This window comes from Microtus pennsylvanicus, chromosome 8 (genome assembly GCF_037038515.1).
Source record: "Microtus pennsylvanicus isolate mMicPen1 chromosome 8, mMicPen1.hap1, whole genome shotgun sequence".
NCBI lineage: Eukaryota > Metazoa > Chordata > Mammalia > Rodentia > Cricetidae > Microtus > Microtus pennsylvanicus.
The window spans coordinates 76,015,990-76,031,499 of NC_134586.1; the positions used below are offsets into that span (position 1 = coordinate 76,015,990).

The 15,510-nt window shown below is 37.5% G+C and overlaps 1 protein-coding gene and 1 pseudogene across 1 annotated transcript in view; both read right to left on the minus strand.

Annotated features, from left to right (window-relative positions):
- Nucleotides 1–15,510, minus strand: part of LOC142856433 (uncharacterized) — an 82,761-nt gene that overhangs the window by 44,623 nt on the left and 22,628 nt on the right.
- Nucleotides 10,216–14,020, minus strand: LOC142855716 (uncharacterized; annotated as a pseudogene).

The following is a 15,510-nucleotide window of genomic DNA, read 5'->3' on the forward strand; positions in this document are numbered from 1 at the left end:
TCCAGCAATACCACTCTTGGGATTATACCCAAAAGATATTCAATCATACTACAAAATCATTTGTTCAACTATGTTCATAGCAGCATTATTTGTAATAGCCAGAACCTGGAAACAACCTAGATGCCCCTCAATGGAAGAATGGATAAAGAAAATGTGGAATATATACATATTAGAGTAATACTCAGTGATAAAAAAGCACTGACATCTTGAATTTTGCATGCAAATGGATGGAATTAGAAAACACTATCTGAGTGAGGTAAGCCAGACCCCCCAAAATGATTATGGTATGTACTCACTCATAAGCAGACTCTAGCCATAAACAAAGGATATTGAGTCTAGACTTCATGATTCTAGAGATGCTAAGTAATAAGGTGAACTTAAAGAAAAACATATATAGACCGACCTAAAAATTGGAAACCGACAGGCTCGCCTGACAAAATTGGGAGCATTGGGGTGGGAGGTAGAAGGAAAGGGAGAAGAGGAGGGGGCAAGGAGAGGGTTGGAGAGAACTTGAGGGAACGGAATAGTTGAGATGGAGGAAAGACAGATATGAGAGCAAGAAAAGAGATATCTTGAATGAGAGCACCATTTTGGGGTTAGCAAGAAACCTGGCTCTAGAAAAATTCTCAGGTTTTACAAGAATGACCCCAGCTAAGATTCTAAGCAATAGAGGAGAGGGTGCCTCACTGGCCTTGTGCTGTAGTTAAACGGATGATTATCTTAAATATCACCAGAAAATCTTCGTCCAACAACAGATGGAAACAGAGGCAGAGACCCACATGGGAGCACTGGACTGAGCTTCCAAGGTCCAGTTGAAGAGTAGAATGAGGGAGAGTATGAGCAAGGAAGATAAGACCATGTGGGGTTCACCCACTGATACAATTTGCCTGAGCTAATGGGAGCTCTCCAACTCCAACTGGACTGGGAGTGAACAAGCATGGGATCAAACTACAGCCTCTGAATGTGTTTGACAGTTGGGGCAGACTGAGGGGCCAATGACAATTGTACCGGGATTTGTCTCTACTCTATGTACTGTCTTTTTGGAATCCTATTCTCTTTGGATGTATACCTTGCTCAACCTGGATATATTAGGGAGGGCTTTGGACTTTCCACAGGGAAGGGTACCTTGCCCTCTATTAAGATGGAAGATGGTGGTGGGGAGGGTGTTTGTAGGGATTGGGAGGAGGGCAGGAAGTGGGAATTTGGATTGGTATTTTTTAAGTAATAAAATAAAATAATAATTAAAAAATAAAATAAAAAACATACATTTGTATATTACTCTATTTAAGTCATAGTACTTAAAACATCCACAAATAACACTTCTACCTCACCATTAGACCATGGTTAGGTGTCCTAGTAAGTTGTCTTGTTACCCATATACACATGATGAACTTTCTCATTTTCCCTACCTAATATTTACATTGATTATTCCCTTGAATAAATGACATTTGATCAGAATCCTGTTTTGTTTCCATTTCCTGTGTCTCTGGTCCTTTTCCATTCTAGCTCACTTCCCAGGATCTCCGTTGACATACCCACAGGCCGGGCAAAGTGGCACCTTCTATGGGACTTGAGTGTGGGGAATTTAGTGAATAATGCTGTTCAGAGACGCAGGCATAAAGTGAGGTACAGTTAAGAGGAAGAGAAGCACAGGAGCCTGCTGCGTCTTCTTAAGCTTGGCAAGTAGAACAGCGATTATGGGACAGGCAATTACTTAGCATGAAATGTTTATTACTGAATTAAGACATGTTTTAAAGATACAATGGGAAAAGGTTAAAATTAAACAGTCATGTGAATTCTTTGACTATATTAAAAATGTTTGTCCCTAGTTTTTGACTGATGAGACAACAGATGAAGAAAAATGAAGAGAGTCAGAGAGGCTCCCAAAGAACATTATCAAGCATTTGAACCAGAAAAAACTTCCTGTAATTTTCTTTTCTTTTTGGAATTTAATTGACGAACTTTTGTCTCAGAGGTATCAAGATTCTGTAGTTGCAAATGCTTCTGAGACAGGAGAAAAAATATTATTAAAACACAAGTTAGACAAGATAGACAAAAAGGAACTTTATCAAAAGAATGACACATAAGATATCAAAAGGATAAGGCAAAAGAAGGTGAGAACCTTATTTCTTTGATAATGATGTTGAAATATCTGACAAAAAGAATTCAAACTTAGAGGCTCCTAAAGTTAAGCCTTTCATGCAGGAAATTAAGGAATCAAACAAAGATCCTCTCCCCACATCTAAGTCAAAAGCACAAAAAACTCCAAGAGTTAGATATAAGGTTAAGTAACTATATCCAGCTTTAAAAGAAAGGCGCACGCCTTTAATCCCAGCACTCGGGAGGCAGAGGTAGGCGGATCTCTGTGAGTTCAAGACCAGCCTGGTCTACAGAGCTAGTTCCAGGACAGGCTCCAAAGCCACAGAGAAACCCTGTCTCGAAAAAAAAAATTCCTTCACAAACAAAATGATCTGAGTGAGGTGGACTCATATGATTTAGAGAATGAAGCAACCAGATTTCATAATTCAGATGGGTCATCACTTGCCCATCACTCTCTGGCATATTGCTCAGTCCCAACAGCACCTCTGTTGGCTTGTTCAGTAGTGAACCCCCAAAATGAACTTTCTGATAAAATAAAATTCTTAAGAGAATAGATAAAATTGGAACAGGAACATCAGGATTTAATTAACCAATAGAAGGGATTAAAAACAGGAAAAACCAATACTGAAGTCCATGGGACAGTTGGCTTAACCATCAGACACCCATGTGAGGGGCTACACCCACCCTCTCTCCTGAAATAAATCAATAGAAATGGATGATCTAGAAGCTTTCCTCGAAACAGAAACGGTGGACGCTCAGGGAACAATGTGTAAATTTTGATTTTAAACTGATTAAGGAATTAAAATTAGCTGTTTTACAACATGGAGCTATAGCTCCTTACACCACAGCAATTGTTGAGTTTGTGGCTTATGCCTGGAGACTGGCAAACTCCAGAAAGAGCAACCCTCAGTGGAGATTACTAGTATTCTGAAATAAATATGCTACTGTTTATACAATGTACATGTCTAAAACTTCTGTTTTCACAAAGCCAAGGAATTCTTGTGAGTTCCAGGGGGCTTACCTGAAGAATCCAGCAGAAACAGGTCAGATACATCCCCCTCAGTTCCCTGGTCTTAAATTTGTTTTCCTTAATTTAACTTTGTCCTCTGTTCTGCCAATACCTTAAACAGGTATAAGGAACACCAGATATTTCCATACCGCAAACACTGGACAGGAGCAAAGAACCAGCTATGCTAGGATATGGCCAGCATCCAGCCTTCTCAGGTTCTTCCCAAAGACAACACCCACAAATAAGCAGGAAGAAGTTTGGAGAGTCTGCCAATCCAATTCCTTTAACCTATGGTACCTAACCTCTCACCTTCTTATTATAAAAAAAAAAAGATGTAATGATTGTTCTTTTTAAAAAGACAAACCACACCCACTCCCTTCTTCTGTGGCAGGCTGATTTTCAGCTTCCAGCCTGAGTTCTCTTTTTTGTCTCCCTCCTAGAGAGGCAGCTTCCATCTCTCTTTTCTATCCTCTCATTCTCTCTCATCTTCTTCCATTCTACCTTCCCCTCCATAACTCAATGAATAAATATCCAACCTCACTCTTCATGGCATGCCTATCCATGTCCGTGTTTCCCACTGCAGTTTGTCTACCTGCCCTGGACCAGCCACAGCTCAGGGACCTGCAGCCCTCCCTGCATGGCACTGGCTGCTCTCATGGCCCGCTGCTGCCACCACAGTGGCCCTCTACCACCCCTTGGGGAGCTGCGGCATTTCTGCTGCCTGTCGCTGTAGGTGATCTGGCAGTATTTTTAATAATCCATTACACTATCTCCTTTGGAGGTCTGAGTTTGTTGAGGCAAGGAAAGAAATTGCCAGATATAATACACCGGCTGGAAATGGATGGACCTTGGATATGTTAATTGGCAAAGGTAATTATGCTACTACTGATGCTCAAAGTCATTTTCCTGCAGGACTTTTTCCCAGCTTCAAACCACAGCAACATGAGCATGGAAAAAACTGCCAGTTAAAGGATATATGAGCTCTACCCTGACCAGCATTAAGCAAGGTTAAGATGAGCCTTTTGCTGAGTTTTCCATAGGCTAATCGCTGCAGCAGGGAGAATATTTGGCAATGCTGATGCAGGCACACATTTTGTTAAACAATTGGCCTTTGAAAATGCTAATACAGCATGTCAGTTGGTTATCCATCCATACAAAAGAAAATGGGCCTGACAGGATATATAAGCCTTTGCTCAGACATAGGAGCTGCCTGTCAGCAAGGTTTGCAATGGCTGTTGTGATGCAGGGATTTACTGTAAACCAATTATTGTCACAACAAAATAAAAGTAAGTGTTTTAATTGTGGAGAATTTGTACATTTTGCCAGGGATTGCAAAAATAATAAAATTGGTTCCACAAGAACATCTATTCCAGGTTTGTGAACCTGATGTGAAAGAGGAAAACATTGGGATAGTAAATGTAAGTACAAGAGGGATGTCCAGGGTCAACCTCTGAACCAGGGAAACGGGAACAGGATACAACCCCAGGACTCCCAAACCCAAACAAGCCTTTGGGACAATCAGTTTTGTTTCAGCAAACAACAATCCATTCCAAACCTCTTCAGAGCCACAACAGGGAGCACAGGACTAAAGCTTAGTTCCACCACTCATACAATATTAACGCCTGCGATGGGAGTTCACGTCCTTACCAAAAGATACTGTTGGTTTTATAGGTCATACCATCTCTACCATCAAGGTCCTTCAAGTATTCCCAGGAGTTATTGATAATGATTATCTGGGAGAAATTAAAGTTATGATGTCATCCCCCCAAAAATATTGTTACAGTCCCTTCCAGACAGAGATTTGCTCAGTTACTACTTCTTCCCTTACTACCCACTTCAAATAAAGTTGAGTAATTCTAGAAACAATAAAGGTTTCTGGTCTTCATATGTCTATTGGTCAGAAGTAATATTTCCACAAAACCCTCATATGAGTTTATGGTTAGATCAAAAGAAGTTTTCAGGATTGATAGACACAGGTGTTGATGTCACAATCATCAAAAAGGAAAATTGACCTGATACATAGTGTCTAGATGCTACCATAACTCATTTAAAGGGTATAGGTCAGAGCCAACATCTTCAAGAGTTCAAAAATCTTAAAAAGGCAGCCAAGGCAACATTCAATCTTATGTAGTTTCAGGACTGCCTATCAACCTTTGGGGCTGTGGTTTACTTTCGCAATTAGGGATCATTATGTGCAGTCCTAATGAGATTGTCACCATGAAAATGTTTTAAAATGGATATCTCCAAGGCAAGGGACTTGAATAAAACAGTTCTATAATGCTGCAACTTCTTGAGGCCATGCTCAGAACTCCCAGAGTGGGGCTAGGACATTTTCATAGGGGCCATTGATGCTCCTATTACCCATACTGACAAAATCACATATAAGACTAATGATCCAGTATGGGTCAATCAATGGCCCCTCTCTTAAAAAAATACTACCTGCTACTCAATATCTGGTACAGGAGCAGCTACAAGCTAGCTATATTATTCCTAGCAACTCCCCCTGGAACACACCAGTGTTTGTTATTGAAAAGAAGTCAGGAAAATGGTGCCTTGTACAAGATCTTAGAGCAGTCAATAAAACTATGGTATTAATGTGGGCCTTGCAACCAGGCCTTCCCTCACTTGTCACTATACCATTAGGGTATTTTAAAATGATTGTAGATTTAAAGGATTATTTTTTCACTATTCCATTACACCTTGAGGATCAAAAACATTTTGCCTTCAGTCTGCCTTCTCTTAATTTTCAAGCACTCATACAGTGATATCAATGGTGTATTCTCCCCAAGTCATGGCAAATTGTCCCATTCTGTGTCAGTCAGTCTTTTGTAGCTTCAGCCATGCAATCTGTACAAGAGTGTTGGCTTCAAATGTATATAATTCATTACATGGATGACATATGAATAGCTGTACAGAAGTTCTAAAATGCTATGATGAGCTTAAACCAGCTTTACAAAACAGAGGATTAGAAATAGCAACTGATAAAGTACAACTTAAAGATCCATATATTTATTTAGGTTTTCAGATGAGAGGGTCTAAAATTTCCTTTCAAAAACTTAAATTAAGATTAGATAAACTTGATGTAGGTGGGTCTTCTATCTATCTGTTGTTTCATTGGATAATTTATAAAGAAACTGCCTTGGCTTTTTAATAGGACAAAAAATTAGGTAGGCAGAGTAGACTGAACAAAATGCTGGGAGAAAGAAACCGAGTCAGGCAGTCGCCATGACTCTCCTCTCCAAAACAGACACAGCTTAAGATGTTTCCTGGCAAGCCACCACCTCGTGGTGCTACACAGATTATTAAAAATGGGTTAATCAAGATATGAGAATCAGCCAATAAGAGGCTGAAACTAATGGGCCAAGCAGTGTTTAAAGAATACAGTTTCTGTGTAATTATTTTGGTTAAAGCTAGCCAAGTGGTGGGAGGCAACCTGCCGCACATTCTACATAAACTTAAGACCTTAAATGATTTTCAAAAACTCCTTGGTGATATCAATTTGCTTATGCTGTATCTTAAACTTTGCAAATATGATTTAAAACCTCTCTATATTTTACATGGGAATGCTTGTCCTGTCTCACCTTGTGAGCTCATGCCAGAAGAGAGAAAAGCCGTAAGAATTATAGAACAAGCCATTCAGTCTCAATCAATTAACTTCATTGATTATAATCAACCATTAATATATATTACATGCAAGACTGTCCTTTCCCCAACTGCAGTTTTTTTTGGCAAACTGCACCACTAATGTGGGGTCACTTGCCTGCTACTTCTAAGTGTGTCCTTGGTCCCTATTATCAAGCTGTATCTGACCTCATTGTTATAGGAAGAAAACAGGGAAAACATTTCTTTGAAAGAACCTGATGTCATTAAACAGCTGTATACTAAAGAACAGACTGATTGGCTTATGCAAACAATGGATATTCTGGCCCTTAGCTTTAGCCTCTTACAGCAGCATTTTAGAAAAACATTATTTTCCTGATAAATTCATAGATTTTACCAATAGACACAAATTTATTTTTCCTAAAGTCACATTCCTAGACCCTATATCAAATGCCTTCTTGGTTTTTACTGATGACTCTTCCATTGGAATTGCTGCCTATGTTTGGAATAATCAAACCACCCGGTTCCAGGTTGCAGGTTCTTTGGCACAAATTATAGAATTACAAGCTGTTATTGCAGTCTTCTCAGCTTTTTCAAATCAGACCATAAACATTTACATAAATAGCATTTACCTTGCTCACTTTGTGCCACTACTAGAAACTGGGGGACAAATAAAAGATACTTCTCAGGATGGAAAGCTTTTTTAAGGAATTACAGATTTGAAACAGAAAAAGAATTTCCCATTCATGTTTCCCCAAACCCCTTGTTGAGGGTATTCAATGTGCTGACATGGCCACTCGTACACAACTCCTTGTTATGTCAACTCTACTCAACAAATAAAAACAGATTATGATCCTGCATATACTAGTGCTGCCTTTTCTAGGTTTTGTAAACAACCCTAATATCTCCCATTTTATGGGGATTCCTTATAACCTCCAGGGACAAGGCATAGTTGAAAGAGCACACCTCACTCTCAAATTAACACTGATAAAATAAAGAAGGGAGAATGGTACCCAACAAGTGTGTCACCCAGAGACATCCTATCTCATGCCCTATTTATCCTCATTTTTTTTCAAATTGGACGCTGATGGACGATAAGCTGCCAACTCCTTTTGACACACAGAAACTCAAAAGCAATTTGCCATGGTACTATGGAAGATCCCATAGACAATTCCTGGCATGAGTCAGACAGGGCCCTTATCTGGGGACGGGGGTCAGTATGCATTTATTCCAAAAACATAAAATCTGCTAAATGGCTTTCTGAATGCCTAGTTAAACAAACTGATAAAATACAAAATAATGAAAATAATGATCTAACAAAATTTAGGAATGAAGTGTTTCCCTGGGAACAAATAATTTTAAATTTCAGAAAAAGAAAATGAAGAGATGGACCATACTACAAGAAATATTGCTGCCTCTGATGGCTTCGGCTGAAAAAGGAGTTGGGCCCCCGGCAAATACCCAAGACCTAATACAAGCTTTATTTTGCCTTCCTTGTGAATGTCATGGAGGCATTAGTAACTTGCCCCCTGCCTCCGTCCCATTAGCAGCCTTGCTTGGCTTATTATTTTCCTTTCACTAGGATCTTTTAAGTTAATTGCATTTATGAAACAATAGGTGAATGAGGCAACTAAAATGCAAACTATAGAGGTCCATGATCATAAACTGGACATGGGTGACATTGAAAAATATGAGAATCTTTAGCGGGTAAGCTCATGTACTTGAGGTACCCAGACAATTGACTTTAAACTTGGTATGCAGGGCTCTATAGCCAGAGATGGGCAACAGAATACCCATCTGTATAGCTATGTTAAACATGTCACCTAAGACAGGAACAAAACCAAAAGCTATTCTGTCTTCCTATGATAAGTAAGGATGGGACTACAGGAGCTTTCCTGACCAAAGACAGGAACAGCTCCAAAGTTGAGTTTCAGCTTTTAAATATCAGGGAGACTTACTGCTCCCTGAATTAGTTTTGCCCATCCTGTTGTGCTTGGCTTCTCCTGCTGTACTGATTTGTCAAATACTAATTTTGCAAGGAGTTATTGCTCAATTATTACTGTGTTCTGAACATTCAGACTTTTCTGCATGTTGCAGTTAGAGACTTTCCACCTGACCATTAGACCATGGTTAGGTTGCCTAGTAAGTTGCCTAGTTACACATATACACACAAAGGACTTTCCCATTTCCTACCCTATATTTACCTTGTTAATTCCCTTGATCCAAATTCTATCTTGTCTATTTCTCATGTGTCTCTTGTCCTTCCCATTCTCTCTCCCCTGCCCCCAGGTCTGTGCTGACTGAGCTGCAGGCCTGGGCAAATGATAATTGAACTTGCCTAAAGGTGAGATGGCTAGGAAATGAGTCTGGGCAGCCAGGAAACAAACAAACAACCTCCCCCAACAGAGGACATAGAAATTTTACAAAAAGTTACAGCTCAATCCTTTTATACAAAGTTGTCAAAAATATCAGAGAAAATACAGACTCATCTATAAATGCTGCTATCAAAACTAGATATCCAATCAACAATAAGGCAACTAATTTCGATATCCCACTTGATATAAAAATTAACTCAAAATAGATTAACTATATATTGGTATAACAAGTAAAATAATAATTGATAGAAGAAAATAGTTAAAGCCATTATACAATGTGTGAGTATTTGCTAGCTCTGGTCAGCACTATTGAGCTTGTAAAATAATGAGTAGTTTGGGAATGTTAATCATTTGTGAGTATTTGTTTTCCATTTTTAATGCCAGTTGCCTGACACATGTGATGTAAAGACAACTCAGACTCCATCTTTCCACTTTGCATTTTTGGGAGAAAACATTACCCAAACTTGACAGATGAGTGAGGAAAGTGATTGTTTATTAGCTTGGTATCAGCAGAAGCAAGAGAAACCTCCCATGCACAACTTGGTAGATAAAGTCCCTACAAAGAGCAGTGGCAGTGGATCTGGTACAAAGTATTCTTATGGGTTCCCTCACACACTCCCTTGTACACCTAGCCACAGTTCTGTTCATTTTGGGGTTCCCCAGTTAGCCCCATATTCTAGCACCATATGCCGGTGACCGCCCCATATTGGGCACCATATATCAACAAAAAACAACTCTTACCAGGGAATGGGCAAGGGGATTTAGATATATTAGTAAAGAATATGAAGAAAAAAATAATGAAACAGCAACCATAAAAAATACAGGGAGAGCATTCCTCTGACTCTTGAAATTGCCCATGCTTAATTATCCATATATTACTACACTGGAAAACAAAAGCAAGAATATAAGGAAAGACTTCTTTAACATGATTCAAAAAACAACTTGAACAGTCAATTGTTTTAATACTTTGAGGCATCAAGTCATTAGCATTATGTCGTTTGGGAACTAAGGCCACTCTAGACCAAGAATTCCAAAGGCAACCACTCTGCAAGTAACATCATATTACCAAAAAAAGGAGGAAAAGTACATGTAGATATCCTGAATATCTGTCAGGATAAAAACAGGCTCTAATTTTGGGCCTTCACAGGCAGTTGAGAGGGAGCCTTCATGTCTGCTGTGATTTGATAAAGAATTACATCACAACAGGGTATGACTGGACTATTAAATTCTCAGCGAGTGAAATGAATAGATATTAATCCAGAGTATGTGTTCTCCAGTTTGTATTGTGATCTGATAATAAATTACATCAAGACAGAGTATGAATAGAAAATTAATAAGTTCTCAGTATGTGAATGCATACTAATCCTGAGTATCTGTTCTCCAGTATATATTCATTTGTTCTTTTGTAGACTTTTTGACATGTAAAAATTTGACCACAATGAGTACATTCATAGGTTTTGTCACCAATACAGATTCTTTAATATATTTGAAAACTACTGTGACATTAAATTTTGAAACACACTAAATGAATTCATAGAATTTCTCTCCAGCATATGTTCTTTTATACCTTCAAAGACCATTGAGATATACAAAGAATTTGCCACACTGATTACATTCATAAGTTTCTTTAAGGTATGTGTTCTTTGATGCATTTCAAGATGACTGTGACATGCAAAGGCTTTACATTATTGATTACATACGTTTGAAAATAACTACTACATGCAAAGCATTGCCACATTGATTAGTCAGATTTTCTCTCCAGTCTGGGTTCTCATATGTATAAGGAGATGGTTGTGATGTTAAAAGACTTTACAACACTGAGTACATTCACAGGGTTTCTCTCAAGTATGTGCTCTTTTATGCATCAGAGGATGACCATGCCATTCAAAGGCTTTCCGATCTGATTACATTCATAGAATTTCTCTCCAGCATGTGTTATTTTATGCCTTTGAAGAACATTGCGATATCCAAAGGCTTTATCACATTGATTACATTTATAGGGTTTCTCTCCAGTATGTATTCTTTTATGCATTACAAGATTAATTTGGCATGTAAAGGATTTACCACATGATTACATTCATAGGGTTTCTCTCCAGTATGTGTTCCTTTATGCTGCTAAAGACCACTGTGATATCCAAAGGCTTTAGGACATTAATTGCATTCATAGGTTTTCTCTTCATTATGCATTCTTTTATGTTTTTGATGATGAATGTGATTTACAGTGATTACATCCAAAGGGTTTCTCTCCAGTATGTGTTCTTTTATGCCTTTGAAGAGCAATGTGATATGCAAAGGCTTTACCACACTGATTGCATTCATAGGGTTTCTCTCCAGTATGTGTTCTTTTATGTATTTGAAGGTGACTGTGACGTGTAAAGGCTTTATCACATTGATTACATTCAAAGGGTTTCTTTCCAGTATGTGTTCTTTTGTGCCTTTTTTTAATTAAAAATTTCCGCCTCCTCCCCGCCTACCTTTTCCCTCCCCCTCCACCCACTCCCCACCCCCACTCCCCTCCCCCTAATTCTCCAGTCCAAAGAGCAGTCAGTTTTATTCCTTTGAAGAACACTGCGATATTTAAAGGCTTTATCACACTAATTACATTTATATGGTTTCTCTCCAGTATGTGTTCTTTTATGATTGTGAAGATTACTTTGACTTGCAAAGCCTTTACCACACTGATTACATTCATAGGGTTTTTCCCCAGTATGTGTTCTTTCATGTATTTCCAGATGACTGTGACGTGCAAAGGCTTTACCGCACTGAGTGCATTCAAAGGGTTTCTCACCAGAATGTGTTCTTTTATGCCTTTGAAGATCACTGTGATATGCAAAGGCTTTACCACACTGAGTACATTCATATGGTTTCTCTCCAGTATGTGTTCTTTTATGCCGTTGAAGACGATTGTGATATGCAAAGGCTTTACCACACTGATTACATTCATAGGGTTTCTCTCCAGTATGTATTCTTATATGCCTTTGAAAATCATTGCGATATGCAAAGGCTTTACCACACTGATTGCATTCATAGGGTTTCTCTCCAGTATGTGTTTTTTTATGCATGTTAAGATAACTGTGATGTGCAAAGGCTTTACCACACTGATTACATTCATAGGGTTTCTCTCCAGTATGTGTTCTTTTATGTCTTTGAAGATGACTATGATATGCAAAGGCTTTATCACAGTGATAACATTTAAAGGGTTTCTCTCCAATATATGTTCTTTTATGATTTTGATGTCTTTTGGGACATGCAATGGCCTTTACACATTGCTTACTCTCATATGTTTTCTCACTAGGATTAGTTCTGTTATGCCTTTGAAGATCACTGTCACATGCAATGGCTTTAATACTTTGAAGGTATATGGCAGTTTTCCCTCCAGTTTGACTTCCTTCATGCCTGCAAGGATAATGGCACATTTAAAAGTCTTACTAAATTCAATACACTGTTGAATCTTATAACTATAACAAATAATTTTTTAATTTGTTCCAATTTTTAAAAGGAATTAGATCTTAGGGTTTTATCACTGTGTTTATACTCATACTGTATCGATTTACTAAGGATGTTTGGAAACATCGTAGGTACCTTTGATGGTAGGATCCTTTATTACAGGAGTCACATTTACAAAATCATTTTTCTATACAAAAATTTTTACATATTTGAAGAGAATTTGAAAAGCTCAGATCTTTAATATCCTTATTGCATTCATACATTTTCCTATACTGTGAGAGATACTACATTTGCTAAGTGCGCTAGGACAAACAGAAATATTACTTATTTCTAGTACTCATGGGGATTTTCTGCAATGTGCATTTTTTGATGTATTAATATTGAAACAAGAAAACAGATTACTTAAATACTTGAATGATATTCAACAAGTATAGTTAACATGGGGACTGCTACATATCTTCTAATTATTCTGATAGAGAAGTATGTTATGTCTATCCATATCCCTATGCTCATAAGCCTTGTATCGAGAGTGACATATGATATACTTAGTAAAGGAAAAATAAATAAAAAGACTCCAATTGAATTACCAGAGGTTGACCCTCTGTAATCATAGACTTTTGGTATAGGGATTAAGGTTTGGCCACAACTGCCCTTTCATTCTTGACTCTAATTGCATCCTCAATAAACTTAGTACAATCACATCAAGTATATGAGACACATAAGCTTCAATATGCACTATTTGCAAGTATATGAGACACATAAGCTTCAATATGTACTATTTGCATATTAGAAACTCTTGGAGACATACTTATCACCACTTCAATGTTCATAATTTTTGTAATATGAGTGGTATGAAAAAAATTGATTGACAATTCTATAGCATAGTTCTCATAATGCTATAACTCAAATGGTGATAACTGTTAAGACACAGTTTCCACACCTTCTTTCTTAAAAGCATGGTGTTCAAATGCAATTCACACAGCTGACATTGAGGTACATGGTTTTGTGACAATGTAATAATCATTGATGCACATAAAGTGTCATTATTTATTACATTGTTTTTGTTTAAAACTTCCAATACACACTACAATTTCTTCAGAGGAACATTTGTATCAGCTTGCCCATGAAAGTTACCTTTCATATCTTCTAGACCATTGAGAATGATTTTCAATATTATGGTCTTCCCAAGTGTATCCTAAAATACAACATCAGAAAATATATGTAATATTGAAAATGATGTAAAATTTTAGTTACTCTCTTCCCTGAATCTTGGAATCATGCCTGATTTATTCAATCAATGGTTCTCCTTTCGTAATCAAAATTAGATAAGAACATCAATAACCAATGAATTGCTGTTTCCTTATTTTGAAACATAAGAGGAAATTCAGTCTTACCTATAATAGTGAGGTTCCTGTAGGTTTCCAGCATAACATCTTTGTAGAGATTCTTCTGGGAAGGATTCAGCAAAGTCCACTCTTCCCAAGTAAAATCAATATGCACATCATCATAGGTCACTGCATCCTAAATTTTCCAATATACATGTACAATAGAAAGCATGACAATGACAACATTGTAAATGTATAATTCTTTGACAGTACACTCATATAATTCTGCGGCTGATCCCCAATTATTCCATACTATAGACATTTTAATTCAGTCACCAAGTAACTTTTGAAGGAAACTAAATAGGATGATGTTCACCTCTATCATTTCTAAACCCCTTGAATGGAATATCACCTACAAGAGAAATTTCTATAAACAAACATAGAGACAAGTAAACAGATCAGAAGTACAGAGGACACACAGGAAAAACTGAATGAACAATTAATTACTGAATACAAAAATGAAGAACAATAAAGGTAAAGACTCATGCCTTTAATTCCACTCAGAAGGCAGAGGCCTCTGATTTAAATGTTGTACAAGTTTATTAATCATGTCCAGGTCAGTGAGCAAAAAACAAAACATAAAACAAACATATAAAAATTCACAGAAAAATACATAGGTGTTTGGTGAAATTCCTATAAAGCGTTATGCATTAACTCCCGCTCTGTATTCATCTTCCAGAAACCTGAAGTATGCTAATTTAACTGTAACATATAAAAGGCTTAACTGAAGGAACTGTGTATTTAAGTTAAAAAGTTATATATAAATGTTGATACTAAGTAATCAACACAGGGCATGAAAGAGGGCTCAAAAGGAGAACTCGCTGGCTTGCATATAGGTGGGTTCAATTGTCTGTACTGAAAAGGGAATTACAACTATATATGAGAACAAGCTCTGGGTTTCTGGGATCATGTTTTGACCTCTGTGAGAACTAGGTACCCACATGGTGCATATATATATATATATATATATATATATATATATATATATATATGCATACAGGAAAATCCACATATACAATAAAGAAATTTCCATTTTATAATTTTAGCTCCTTTGTCGAAAATAGGTGTTCATAGGTTTGTGTGTTAATATTAGTATTAATCTGACCACACTGAACCTGATAGAAGAGAAAGTGGGAAGTAGACTGCAACACATGGGCACAGGAGAGTACTTCCTATGTATAACCACAGTAGCACAGACAATAAGAGCAACATTGAATAAATGAAACCTCCTGAAACTGAGAAGCTTCTGTAATGCAAAGGACACTGTCATTAAGACAAAAAGGCAACCTACTGATTGGGAAAAGATCTTCACCAACCCCGCATCAGACAAAGGTCTGATCTCCAAAATATATAAAGAACTCAAGAAACTAGACATTAAAACTCTAATTAACCCAATTAAAAAATGGGTACTAAACTGAACAGAGAATTCTCAACAGAAGAAGTTCAAATGGCCAAAAGACACTTAAGGTCATGCTCAACCTTTTTAGCAATCAGGGAAATGCAAATCAAAACAACTCTGAGATACCATCTTATACTTGTCAGAATAGCTAAAATCAAAAACACCAATGATAGCCTATGCTGGAGAGGATGTAGA